This window comes from Pleurodeles waltl, chromosome 4_2, assembly GCF_031143425.1.
Source record: "Pleurodeles waltl isolate 20211129_DDA chromosome 4_2, aPleWal1.hap1.20221129, whole genome shotgun sequence".
NCBI classification, from domain to species: Eukaryota; Metazoa; Chordata; class Amphibia; order Caudata; family Salamandridae; genus Pleurodeles; species Pleurodeles waltl.
In genome coordinates, this window is record NC_090443.1 from 1065357314 (window position 1) to 1065372021 (window position 14708).

Sequence of the window (14708 nt, forward strand, 5' to 3'; positions counted from 1 at the left end):
GCAGTCTAGCGTGGGGAGGCAAGGACTTACCTCCACCAAACTTGGACTGAAGAGTCACTGGACTGTGGGAGTCACTTGGACAGAGTTGCGGAGTTCAAGGGACCTCGCTCGTCGTGCTGAGAGGAGACCCAGAGGACCGGTGATGCACTTCTTTGGTGCCTGCGGTTGCAGGGGGAAGATTCCGTCGACCCACGGGATATTTCTTCGGAGCTTCTAGTGCAGAGAGGAGGCAGACTACCCCCACAGCATGCACCACCAGGAAAACAGTCGAGAAGGCGGCAGGATCAGCGTTACAAGGTCGCAGTAGTCGTCTTTGCTACTTTGTTGCAGTTTTGCAGGATTCCAGCGCGGTCAGTAATCGATTCCTTGGCAGAAGGTGAAGAGAGAGATGCAGAGGAACTCTGATGAGCTCTTGCATTCGTTATCTAAGGAATTCCCCAAAGCAGAGACCCTAAATAGCCAGAAAAGGAGGTTTGGCTACTTAGGACAGAGGATAGGCTAGCAACACCTGAAGGAGCCTATCAGAAGGAGTCTCTGAAGTCACCTGCTGGCACTGGCCACTCAGAGCAGTCCAGTGTGCCAGCAGCACCTCTGTTTCCAAGATGGCAGAGGTCTGGAGCACACTGGAGGAGCTCTGGGCACCTCCCAGGGGAGGTGCAGGTCAGGGGAGTGGTCACTCCCCTTTCCTTTGTCCAGTTTCGCGCCAGAGCAGGGCTGAGGGATCTCTGAACCGGTGCAGACTGGCTTATGCAGAGATGGGCACCATCTTTGCCCATCAAAGCATTTCCAGAGGCTGGGGGAGGCTACTCCTCCTCAGCCCTGACACCTTTTTCCAAAGGGAGAGGGTGTAACACCCTCTCTCTGAGGAAGTCCTTTGTTCTGCCTTCCTGGGCCAAGCCTGGCTGGACCCAGGAGAGCAGAAACCTGTCTGAGGGGTTGGCAGCAGCTGCAGTGAAACCCCGGGAAAGGTAGTTTGGCAGTACCCGGGTCTGAGCTAGAGACTCAGGGGATCATGGAATTGTCTCCCCAATGCCATTCTGGCATTGGGGAGACAATTGCACGATCTTAGACATGTTACATGGCCATGTTCAGAGTTACCATTGTGACGCTATACATATGTCGTGACATATGTATAGTGCACGCGTGTAATGGTGTCCCCGCACTCAAAAAGTCCGGGGAATTTGCCCTGAACAATGTGGGGACACCTTGGCTAGTGCCAGGGTGCCCACACACTAAGTAACTTAGCACCCAACCTTTACCAGGTAAAGGTTAGACATATAGGTGACGTATAAGTTACTTAAGTGCAGTGATAAATGGCTGTGAAATAACGTGGACGTTATTTCACTCAGGCTGCACTGGCAGGCCTGTGTAAGAATTGTCAGATCTCCCTATGGGTGGCACAAGAAATACTGCAGCCCATAGGGATCTCCTGGAACCCCAATACCCTGGGTACCTCAGTACCATATACTAGGGAATTATAAGGGTGTTCCAGTATGCCAATATGAATTGGTGAAATTGGTCACTAGCCTGTTAGTGACAATTTGTACAGAGAGAGCATAACCACTGAGGTTCTGGTTAGCAGATCCTCAGTGAGACAGTTAGGCATCACACAGGGAACACATACATATAGGTCACAAACTTATGAGCACTGGGGTCCTGGCTAGCAGGGTCCCAGTGACACATAACAAACATACTGAAAACATAGGGTTTTCACTATGAGCACTGGGCCCTGGTTGGCAGGATCCCAGTGAGAAAGTGAAAACACCCTGACATACACTCACAAACAGGCCAAAAGTGGGGGTAACAAGGCTAGAAAGAGGCTACTTTCTCACACAACCCCCCCGCCCCAAACGAAGGACAATAAGGCTAACCTTGGCCAGTTGAGACTTTATTGTCTAAGTGGTGATAAGTAGAGAGTAGCTCTGCAATAGACTGGTTACTCCCTTTATCATCCACTATATGGTTACTTCCCTGTGGGGATGTAAACCACCCTGTTTGAAGTTTTTTAGCTAAGCAACAATGTGAAGATATATTTTCAGAGTTTCTATCAGTAAGTTTTAGTTTAGAGCAGTGGGAATTGTCCACTGAACCTATTTGTAGTGATGAAAATACCAGACAGGGATGTTGTCTCAGTAAAGCCATAGCTGGGCAAAAACTTTGTCCATATGGCTGGAAGAGAGAACAGTGATGCTGTTTCTCTTGAGTTGGAGCAGGGCAGGGATGCTGTCCTTTGAGCTCCACACTAGGGCAGGGATGCTGTCCAAAGTGTTGTGAGGCAGTGCAGAGTTTTTGCACTAAAGTTTCTCTGGGAGAGTTGGAGGGATGCTCCATGTTAACTAAAATGGTGCTCTTTTTCTCACCAATGTTAGTTATCCCACAGAGAGGTACTTCCACCTCAGGGAGTACAGCTATGGCAGCTGATGATTCCCTTGGAACAGGTGCCACCCCAGGAGAGGTTTCTCCCACCACAGGAATGGTATCCTGAATGGTAGGGTGGTTGGGGGATACTGTGATACCCTTTTTACCTGTTGTTGGAGAGGGATCCTGAGTTTTCAGGCCTTCTCCCCTTTGCTTTTTCATTTCAGTAGAAATGAGAGGGAACAATTCCTCTGGGATGCCCAGCATGGCTACATGGGTATAAAACTCTATATCAGCCCAACCTGAGGCCTCTCGGTCATTACCTAAGAGACAATCTACAGGTAAGCTAGGTGATACTACCACCTGCTTAGGGCCAGTAACTCCACCCCAACTAAACTGAATTATAGCTAAGGGAAGAAACTTAGTGGAGTTATGGACATCAATAATCTTATACTGTTGTCCAATGATGTGTTGTTCAGGATGCACCAGGTTTTCAGTCACCAAAGTGATACTGGCACCTGTGTCCCTGTAGGCCAAGGCCTCAACACCATTTATTGAAACTGTCTGCCTGTACTTATCCATTGTAAGGGGACAAGCAGCCAGTGTGGCAAGGCCAATGCCACTAGGTGTGACAGAAACTGTCTTGGGACTGACTACCCCAGTTTCTACGATGGACCCATAAGTGAACCCAACTACACCCTTTGCCTGACTGTTGCCAGCAGTCCCACCACTAGTACCACTACTGCTAGGGGCACTAGAGCTTGATGTATTAGTGGTGGTAGGCTCAGAGGGTTTACCTGGACAGAACTTATCCCCTGGCCTATGGCCTCTGTTTTTATACACAAAGCACCAAGCCTTTTTAATGTGTGCAGGTTGTGAAGAAGAGGAAGAATTTGTCTTATCCCCACCCCCTGAAGAGTGTTTAAGATTTGAAGAAGGATCTTTGGTTTTACCCTTATCCCCATGCTTATCTTGAGATTCCTCACCATCTTTCTTCTTGCCATTCTTGTCACCACCTGTATGAACTTTTCTGTTCACTCTTGTTCTGACCCATTTGTCTCCCTTCTTTCCCAATTCTTGGGGAGAGGTCAGATCTGAGTCCACTAGATACTGGTGCAACAAATCAGACAAACAATTATTAAGAATATGCTCTCTCAGGATTAAGTTATACAGGCTTTCATAGTCAGAAACTTTACTGCCATGTAAGCACCCCTCCAAGGCCTTCACTGAATGGTCAACAAAGTCTACCCAGTCTTGTGAAGACTCCTTTTTGGTTTCTCTGAACTTCATCCTGTACTGTTCAGTGGTTAAGCCATAACCATCAAGGAGTGCATTCTTAAGAACTGTAAAATTATTGGCATCACTTTCCTTTACAGTAAGGAGCCTATCCCTACCCTTTCCACTAAATGATAGCCATAGGATAGCAGCCAACTGCCTTGGAGGGACCTCCTGTACAACACAGGCCCACTCAAGTGCAGCAAACCACTTGTTAATGTCATCCCCCTCCTTGTAAGGGGGAACTATCTTGTGCAGATTCCTAGAATCATGCTCTTTTGCAGGATGACTATTTGGAATACTGCTGCCACCATGGGGTCCTAACCCCAACCTCTGCCTTTCATTTTCTAAGTCAAATGCTTGTCTATCTAAATCCAGCTGTTGCTTCTTGAGCTTCAGCCTGGATTGTTCCACTCTCAATCTATTGAGCTCCCTTTCCAACATCCTGTCTTCAGGGAGGGTGGGTTGGGCATGTCTTGACACAGAAGAATGGTGAGAATGAACAGAGGGAGACCTGGCCCTAACAGATGGCACACTAACATTCTGGCCTACAGAAGTAACACTCCTACTGTGATGAGAAGTAACACTATTACTGTGATGTGAATTCACACCGGTACCAGCTATTCTAGGTGGCCTGCTAAGGGGCAGGTTGGAAAGATTCCCTCCCAAATCTTTTGCTAGGGGTGCCCCAGTATCAGATTGGGAACCATCAGCTAATTTCTCACCAGAAGTGCCAACTAAGGTCTTATCTTGTTCAATGAGCATATTAACTAACAGTTGTCTTGAGGGATTCTTCCCTACCCCTAAACCTCTATCTATGCAGAGACTCCTTGCTTCCTTCCAGCTAAGGTTGTCATAAGCTATGCTGGCCAGATCAAGAGTTTGGCCTGTACCAGACATGATAGACAAGAGTTTAAGGGACAGAAAAAAAAAAAAAAAGTTTCAGAACTTTTTAAAGCACAGAAAAAAAAACTTTGAAAACTTTTTTTTGAACTTTTTGAAAGTTTAGAGGTACTTTTCAACACTTAGCAAAGAAGTGAGAGAAGAAAAGCAAAACTTTTTGGTTAGGTGTACATACACTGAACTTGTTTTGTATATTTTTCTCTTATGAAAAGTACAATGACAAAAGTGGTAAGTTGTTACAAAGTACTTATCCCACCGCTGCACAACCAATGTAGGAGGCTGGACTGGCTTGTAGTGAGTACCAAGGGGTACTTACACCTTGCACCAGGCCCAGTTATCCCTTATTAGTGTATAGGGTGTCTAGCAGCTTAGGCTGATAGATAATGGTAGCTTAGCAGAGCAGCTTAGGCTGAACTAGGAGACGAGTGAAGCTCCTACAGTACCACTAGTGTCATATGCACAATATCATAAGAAAACACAATACACAGATATACTAAAAATAAAGGTACTTTATTTTTTTGACAATATGCCAAAGTATCTCAGAGTATACCCTCAGTATGAGGATAGCAAATATACACAAGATATATGTACACAATACCAAAATATGCAGTAATAGTATTAGAAAACAGTGCAAACAATGTATAGTTACAATAGGATGCAATGGGGACACATAGGGATAGGGGCAACACAAACCATATACTCCAAAAGTGGAATGCGAATCACGAATGGACCCCAAACCTATGTGACCTTGTAGAGGGTCGCTGGGACTGTAAGAAAACAGTGAGGGTTAGAAAATAGCCCACCCCAAGACCCTGAAAAGTGGGTGCAAAGTGCACCTAAGTTCCCCAAAGAGCACAGAAGTCGTGATAGGGGAATTCTGCAGGAAAGACCAACACCAGCAATGCAACAACAATGGATTTCCAGACGAGAGTACCTGTGGAACAAGGGGACCAAGTCCAAAAGTCACGATCAAGTCGGGAGTGGGCAGATGCCCAGGAAATGCCAGCTGTGGGTGCAAAGAAGCTGCCACCGGATGGTAGAAGCTCTGGATTCTGCAAGAACGGCAAGGGCTAAAAACTTCCCCTTTGGAGGATGGATGTCCCACGTCGTGAAGAGTCGTGCAGAAGTGTTTTCGTGCAGAAAGACCACAAACAAGCCTTGCTAGCTGCAATTGTCTTCGTTAGGGTTTTTGGATGCTGCTGTAGCCCAGGAGGGACCAGGATGTCGCCAATTGCGTGAGGAGACAGAGGGGACACCCAGCAAGACAAAGAGCCCACTCAGAAGCAAGCAGCACCCGCAGAAGTGCCGGAACAGGCACTACGAAGTGGAGTGAACCGGAGCTGACCCGAAGTCACAAATGAGAGTCCCACGACGCCGGAGGACAACTCAGGAGGTTGTGCACTGCAGGTTAGAATGCCGGGGACCCAGGCTTGGCTGTGCACAAAGGAAATCCTGGAAGAGTGCACAGGAGCCGGAGTAGCTGCAAAACACGCGGTTCCCAGCAATGAAGTCTAGCGTGGGGAGGCAAGGACTTACCTCCACCAAACTTGGACTGAAGAGTCACTGGACTGTGGGAGTCACTTGGACAGAGTTGCTGAGTTCAAGGGACCTCGCTCGTCGTGCTGAGAGGAGACCCAGAGGACCGGTGATGCAGTTCTTTGGTGCCTGCGGTTGCAGGGGGAAGATTCCGTCGACCCACGGGATATTTCTTCGGAGCTTCTAGTGCAGAGAGGAGGCAGACTACCCCCACAGCATGCACCACCAGGAAAACAGTCGAGAAGGCGGCAGGATCAGCGTTACAAGGTCGCAGTAGTCGTCTTTGCTACTTTGTTGCAGTTTTGCAGGCTTCCAGCGCGGTCAGCAGTCGATTCCTTGGCAGAAGGTGAAGAGAGAGATGCAGAGGAACTCTGATGAGCTCTTGCATTCGTTATCTAAGGAATTCCCCAAAGCAGAGACCCTAAATAGCCAGAAAAGGAGGTTTGGCTACTTAGGAGAGAGGATAGGCTAGCAACACCTGAAGGAGCCTATCAGAAGGAGTCTCTGAAGTCACCTGCTGGCACTGGCCACTCAGAGCAGTCCAGTGTGCCAGCAGCACCTCTGTTTCCAAGATGGCAGAGGTCTGGAGCACACTGGAGGAGCTCTGGGCACCTCCCAGGGGAGGTGCAGGTCAGGGGAGTGGTCACTCCCCTTTCCTTTGTCCAGTTTCGCGCCAGAGCAGGGCTGAGGGATCCCTGAACCGGTGCAGACTGGCTTATGCAGAGATGGGCACCATCTTTGCCCATCAAAGCATTTCCAGAGGCTGGGGGAGGCTACTCCTCCTCAGCCCTGACACCTTTTTTCAAAGGGAGAGGGTGTAACACCCTCTCTCTGAGGAAGTCCTTTGTTCTGCCTTCCTGGGCCAAGCCTGGCTGGACCCCAGGAGAGCAGAAACCTGTCTGAGGGGTTGGCAGCAGCAGCAGCTGCAGTGAAACCCCGGGAAAGGTAGTTTGGCAGTACCCGGGTCTGAGCTAGAGACTCGGGGGATCATGGAATTGTCTCCCCAATGCCATTCTGGCATTGGGGAGACAATTCCACGATCTTAGACATGTTACATGGCCATGTTCGGAGTTACCATTGTGACGCTATACATATGTCGTGACATATGTATAGTGCACGCGTGTAATGGTGTCCCCGCACTCAAAAAGTCCGGGGAATTTGCCCTGAACAATGTGGGGACACCTTGGCTAGTGCCAGGGTGCCCACACACTAAGTAACTTAGCACCCAACCTTTACCAGGTAAAGGTTAGACATATAGGTGACTTATAAGTTACTTAAGTGCAGTGATAAATGGCTGTGAAATAACGTGGACGTTATTTCACTCAGGCTGCACTGGCAGGCCTGTGTAAGAATTGTCAGATCTCCCTATGGGTGGCACAAGAAATGCTGCAGCCCATAGGGATCTCCTGGAACCCCAATACCCTGGGTACCTCAGTACCATATACTAGGGAATTATAAGGGTGTTCCAGTATGCCAATATGAATTGGTGAAATTGGTCACTAGCCTGTTAGTGACAATTTGTACAGAGAGAGCATAACCACTGAGGTTCTGGTTAGCAGATCCTCAGTGAGACAGTTAGGCATCACACAGGGAACACATACATATAGGTCACAAACTTATGAGCACTGGGGTTCTGGCTAGCAGGGTCCCAGTGACACATAACAAACATACTGAAAACATAGGGTTTTCACTATGAGCACTGGGCCCTGGTTGGCAGGATCCCAGTGAGAAAGTGAAAACACCCTGACATACACTCACAAACAGGCCAAAAGTGGGGGTAACAAGGCTAGAAAGAGGCTACTTTCTCACACAACCCCCCCGCCCCAAACGAAGGACAATAAGGCTAACCTTGGCCAGTTGAGACTTTATTGTCTAAGTGGTGATAAGTAGAGAGTAGCTCTGCAATAGACTACTATATGGTTACTTCCCTGTGGGGATGTAAACCACCCTGTTTGAAGTTTTTTAGCTAAGCAACAATGTGAAGATATATTTTCAGAGTTTCTATCAGTAAGTTTTAGTTTAGAGCAGTGGGAATTGTCCACTGAACCTATTTGTAGTGATGACAATACCAGACAGGGATGTTGTCTCAGTAAAGCCATAGCTGGGCAAAAACTTTGTCCATATGGCTGGAAGAGAGAACAGTGATGCTGTTTCTCTTGAGTTGGAGCAGGGCAGGGATGCTGTCCTATCATCTCCACACTAGGGCAGGGATGCTGTCCTAACAGTTGTGAGGCAGTGCAGAGTTTTTGCACTAAAGTTTCTCTGGGAGAGTTGGAGGGATGCTCCATGTTAACTAAAATGGTGTTCTTTTTCTCACCAATGTTAGTTATCCCACAGAGAGGTACTTCCACCTCAGGGAGTACAGCTATGGCAGCTGATGATTCCCTTGGAACAGGTGCCACCCCAGGAGAGGTTTCTCCCACCACAGGAATGGTTTCCTGAATGGTAGGGTGGTTGGGGGATTCTGTGATACCCTTTTTACCTGTTGTTGGAGAGGGATCCTGAGTTTTCAGGCCTTCTCCCCTTTGCTTTTTCATTTCAGTAGAAATGAGAGGGAACAATTCCTCTGGGATGCCCAGCATGGCTGCATGGGTATAAAACTCTATATCAGCCCAACCTGAGGCCTCTAGGTCATTACCTAAGAGACAATCTACAGGTAAGCTAGGTGATACTACCACCTGCTTAGGGCCAGTAACTCCACCCCAACTAAACTGAATTATAGCTAAGGGAAGAAACTTAGTGGAGTTATGGGCATCAATAATCTTATACTGTTGTCCAATGATGTGTTGTTCAGGATGCACTAGGTTTTCAGTCACCAAAGTGATACTGGCACCTGTGTCCCTGTAGGCCAAGGCCTCAACACCATTTATTGAAACTGTCTGCCTGTACTTATCCATTGTAAGGGGACAAGCAGCCAGTGTGGCAAGGCCAATGCCACTAGGTGTGACAGAAACTGTCTTGGGACTGACTACCCCAGTTTCTACGATGGACCCATAAGTGAACCCAACTACACCCTTTGCTTGACTGTTGTCAGCAGTCCCACCACTAGTACCACTACTGCTAGGGGCACTAGAGCTTGATGTATTAGTGGTGGTAGGCTCAGAGGGTTTACCTGGACAGAACTTATCCCCTGGCCTATGGCCTCTGTTTTTATACACAAAGCACCAAGGCTTTTTAATGTGTGCAGGTTGTGAAGAAGAGGAAGAATTTGTCTTATCCCCACCCCCTGAAGAGTGTTTAAGATTTGAAGAAGGATCTTTGGTTTTACCCTTATCCCCATGCTTATCTTGAGATTCCTCACCATCTTTCTTCTTGCCATTCTTGTCACCACCTGTATGAACTTTTCTGTTCACTCTTGTTCTGACCCATTTGTCTCCCTTCTTTCCCAATTCTTGGGGAGAGGTCAGATCTGAGTCCACTAGATACTGGTGCAACAAATCAGACAAACAATTATTAAGAATATGCTCTCTCAGGATTACGTTATACAGGCTTTCATAGTCAGAAACTTTACTGCCATGTAAGCACCCCTCCAAGGCCTTCACTGAATGGTCAACAAAGTCTACCCAGTCTTGTGAAGACTCCTTTTTGGTTTCTCTGAACTTCATCCTGTACTGTTCAGTGGTTAAGCCATAACCATCTAGGAGTGCATTCTTAAGAACTGTAAAATTATTGGCATCACTTTCCTTTACAGTAAGGAGCCTATCCCTACCCTTTCCACTGAAAGATAGCCATAGGATAGCAGCCAACTGCCTAGGAGGGACCTCCTGTACAACACAGGCCCTCTCAAGTGCAGCAAATCACTTGTTAATGTCACCCCCCTCCTTGTAAGGGGGAACTATCTTGTGCAGATTCCTAGAATCATGCTCTTTTGCAGGATGACTATTTGGAATACTGCTGCTGCCACCATGGGGTCCTAACCCCAACCTCTGCCTTTCATTTTCTAAGTCAAATGCTTGTCTATCTAAATCCAGCTGTTGCTTCTTGAGCTCCAGCCTGGATTGTTCCACTCTCAATCTATTGAGCTCCCTTTCCAACATCCTGTCTTCAGGGAGGGTGGGTTGGGCATGTCTTGACACAGAAGAATGGTGAGAATGAACAGAGGGAGACCTGGCCCTAACAGATGGCACACTAACATTCTGGCCTACAGAAGTAACACTCCTACTGTGATGAGAAGTAACACTATTACTGTGATGTGAATTCACATCGGTACCAGCTATTCTAGGTGGCCTGCTAAGGGGCAGGTTGGAAAGATTCCCTCCCAAATCTTTTGCTAGGGGTGCCCCAGGATCAGATTGGGAACCATCAGCTAATTTCTCACCAGAAGTGCCAACTAAGGTCTTATCTTGTTCAATGAGCATATTAACTAACAGTTGTCTTGAGGGATTCTTCCCTACCCCTAAACCTATATCTAAGCAGAGACTCCTTGCTTCCTTCCAGCTAAGGTTGTCATAAGCTATGCTGGCCAGATCAAGAGTTTGGCCTGTACCAGACATGATAGACAAGAGTTTAAGGGACAGAAAAAAAAAGAAAAAGTTTCAGAACTTTTTAAAGCACAGTAAAAAAAACTTTTACAACTTTTTTTAGAACTTTTTGAAAGTTTAGAGGTACTTTTCAGCACTTAGCAAAGAAGTGAGAGAAGAAAAGCAAAACTTTTTGGTTAGGTGTACATACACTGAACTTGTTTTGTATATTTTTCTCTTATGAAAAGTACAATGACAAAAGTGGTAAGTTGTTACAAAGTACTTATCCCACCGCTGCATAACCAATGTAGGAGGCTGGACTGGCTTGTAGTGAGTACCAAGGGGTACTTACACCTTGCACCAGGCCCAGGTATCCCTTATTAGTGTATAGGGTGTCTAGCAGCTTAGGCTGATAGAAAAGGTAGCTTAGCAGAGCAGCTTAGGCTGAACAAGGAGACGAGTGAAGCTCCTACAGTACCACTAGTGTCACTTGCACAATATCATAAGAAAACACAATACACAGATATACTAAAAATAAAGGTACTTTATTTTTATGACAATATGCCAAAAGTATCTCAGTGAGTACCCTCAGTATGAGGATAGCAAATATACACAAGATATATGTACACAATACCAAAATATGCAGTAATAACAATAGAAGACAGTCCAAACAATGTATAGTCACAATAGAATGCAATGAGGGCACATAGGGATAGGGGCAACACAAACCATATACTCTAGAAGTGGAATGCGAACCACAAATGGACCCCAAACCTATGTGACCTTGTAGAGGGTCGCTGGGACTGTAAGAAAACAGTGAGGGTTAGAAAAATAGCCCACCCCAAGACCCTGAAAAGTGGGTGCAAAGTGCACCTAAGTTCCCCAAAGAGCACAGAAGTCGTGATAGGGGAATTCTGCAGGAAAGACCAACACCAGCAATGCAACAACGATGGATTTCCAGACGAGAGTACCTGTGGAACAAGGGGACCAAGTCCAAAAGTCACGATCAAGTCGGGAGTGGGCAGATGCCCAGGAAATGCCAGCTGTGGTTGCAAAGAAGCTGCCACCGGATGGTAGAAGCTCTGTATTCTGCAAGAACGGCAAGGGCTAGAAACTTCCCCTTTGGAGGATGGATGTCCCACGTCGTGAAGAGTCGTGCAGAAGTGTTTTCGTGCAGAAAGACCGCAAACAAGCCTTGCTAGCTGCAAGGGTCTCAGTTACGGTTTTTGGATGCTGCTGTAGCCCAGGAGGGACCAGGATGTCGCCAATTGCGTGAGGAGACAGAGGGGACGTCCAGCAAGACAAAGAGCCCACTCAGAAGCAAGCAGCACCCGCAGAAGTGCCGGAACAGGCACTACGAAGTGGAGTGAACCGGAGCTCACCCGAAGTCACAAATGAGAGTCCCACGACGCCGGAGGACAACTCAGGAGGTTGTGCACTGCAGGTTAGAATGCCGGGGACCCAGGCTTGGCTGTGCACAAAGGAAATCCTGGAAGAGTGCACAGGAGCCAGAGTAGCTGCAAAACACGCGGTTCCCAGCAATACAGTCTAGTGTGGGGAGGCAAGGACTTACCTCCACCAAACTTGGACTGAAGAGTCACTGGACTGTGGGAGTCACTTGGACAGAGTTGCTGAGTTCAAGGGACCTCGCTCGTCGTGCTGAGAGGAGACCCAGAGGACCGGTGATGCAGTTCTTTGGTGCCTGCGGTTGCAGGGGGAAGATTCCATCGACCCACGGGATATTTCTTCGGAGCTTCTAGTGCAGAGAGGAGGCAGACTACCCCCACAGCATGCACCACCAGGAAAACAGTAGAGAAGGCGGCAGGATCAGCATTACAAGGTCGCAGTAGTCGTCTTTGCTACTTTGTTGCAGTTTTGCAGGATTCCAGCGCGGTCAGCAGTCGATTCCTTGGCAGAAGGTGAAGAGAGAGATGCAGAGGAACTCTGATGAGCTCTTGCATTCGTTATCTAAGGAATTCCCCAAAGCAGAGATCCTAAATAGCCAGAAAAGGAGGTTTGGCTACTTAGGAGAGGGGATAGGCTAGCAACACCTGAAGGAGCCTATCAGAAGGAGTCTCTGAAGTCACCTGCTGGCACTGGCCACTCAGAGCAGTCCAGTGTGCCAGCAGCACCTCTGTTTCCAAGATGGCAGAGGTCTGGAGCACACTGGAGGAGCTCTGGGCACCTCCCAGGGGAGGTGCAGGTCAGGGGAGTGGTCACTCCCCTTTCCTTTGTCCAGTTTCGCGCCAGAGCAGGGCTGAGGGATCCCTGAACCAGTGCAGACTGGCTTATGCAGAGATGGGCACCATCTGTGCCCATCAAAGCATTTCCAGAGGCTGGGGGAGGCTACTCCTCCCCAGCCCTGACACCTTTTTCCAAAGGGAGAGGGTGTAACACCCTCTCTCTGAGGAAGTCCTTTGTTCTGCCTTCCTGGGCCAAGCCTGGCTGGACCCCAGGAGAGCAGAAACCTGTCTGAGGGGTTGGCAGCAGCAGCAGCTGCAGTGAAACCCCGGGAAAGGTAGTTTGGCAGTACCCGGGTCTGAGCTAGAGACTCGGGGGATCATGGAATTGTCTCCCCAATGCCATTCTGGCATTGGGGAGACAATTCCACGATCTTAGACATGTTACATGGCCATGTTCGGAGTTACCATTGTGACGCTATACATATGTCGTGACATATGTATAGTGCACACGTGTAATGGTGTCCCCGCACTCAAAAAGTCCGGGGAATTTGCCCTGAACAATGTGGGGACACCTTGGCTAGTGCCAGGGTGCCCACACACTAAGTAACTTAGCACCCAACCTTTACCAGGTAAAGGTTAGACATATAGGTGACTTATAAGTTACTTAAGTGCAGTGATAAATGGCTGTGAAATAACGTGGACGTTATTTCACTCAGGCTGCACTGGCAGGCCTGTGTAAGAATTGTCAGATCTCCCTATGGGTGGCACAAGAAATGCTGCAGCCCATAGGGATCTCCTGGAACCCCAATACCCTGGGTACCTCAGTACCATATACTAGGGAATTATAAGGGTGTTCCAGTATGCCAATATGAATTGGTGAAATTGGTCACTAGCCTGTTAGTGACAATTTGTACAGAGAGAGCATAACCACTGAGGTTCTGGTTAGCAGATCCTCAGTGAGACAGTTAGGCATCACACAGGGAACACATACATATAGGTCACAAACTTATGAGCACTGGGGTCCTGGCTAGCAGGGTCCCAGTGACACATAACAAACATACTGAAAACATAGGGTTTTCACTATGAGCACTGGGCCCTGGTTGGCAGGATCCCAGTGAGACACACCCTGACATACACTCACAAACAGGCCAAAAGTGGGGGTAACAAGGCTAGAAAGAGGCTACTTTCTCACACTAAGCAAACTATGCCTTCATGTTGTCTGTTTGTTGAGACCCCGCTGTGACTTCAGTTTGTAAGATGCACTATATTCAGGGCCACTAAAATTATGCAATTGTTTGGCCGCAGCATTTTTGTATAATTATAGATTTTCCACATAAACACAAATCTGCACCCAAAATACATTGTTTATAGCTCAAACGGTTTGAATATTACTAAAACCCACCGCCACATGAAGACGTGGAGTGGAAGGCCGTTCTTGTCACCTTTCTGTTGCCTGCTGTGAGTGCATGTGCTAGCGCCTGCGTCTTGCTTGGCACTCTTCTCTACAGTCTTGTAATTCGTCACTTGAAGCCAAGCATCAATTGCTTTCCTCTGTGTGGAGCAGGTACCAAGCACTGATTGATTCAACTTAATCTGTGCCCCTTCGCTGCTCCTGATGTGAATGAGATATTATTCTCTTCTTTTTAACTTCTAATGCCCTGCCTTTTTTGCTTTAGTGGTAAAACAAAGCTATGGAGTGGCAAATGCCAATGATCTTGGTAGTTATGCGCTGCGCTGCATGAATGGTTAATTTCTTGGCGCACGTATCCTTAGCTGCAGCGCACAGAGACCTTACGCTGCCGCACACAGTGGAAAACAATTAGAGGGAACATTGCTCCCCAATACCAGAATGATCTTAGACATGTTACATGGCCATGTTCGGAGTTACCATTGTGACGCTATACATAGGTAGTGTAATGGTGTCCCTGCACTCACAAAGTTCGGGGAATTTGCCCTGAATGATGTGGGGGCACCTTGGCTAGTGCCAGGGTGC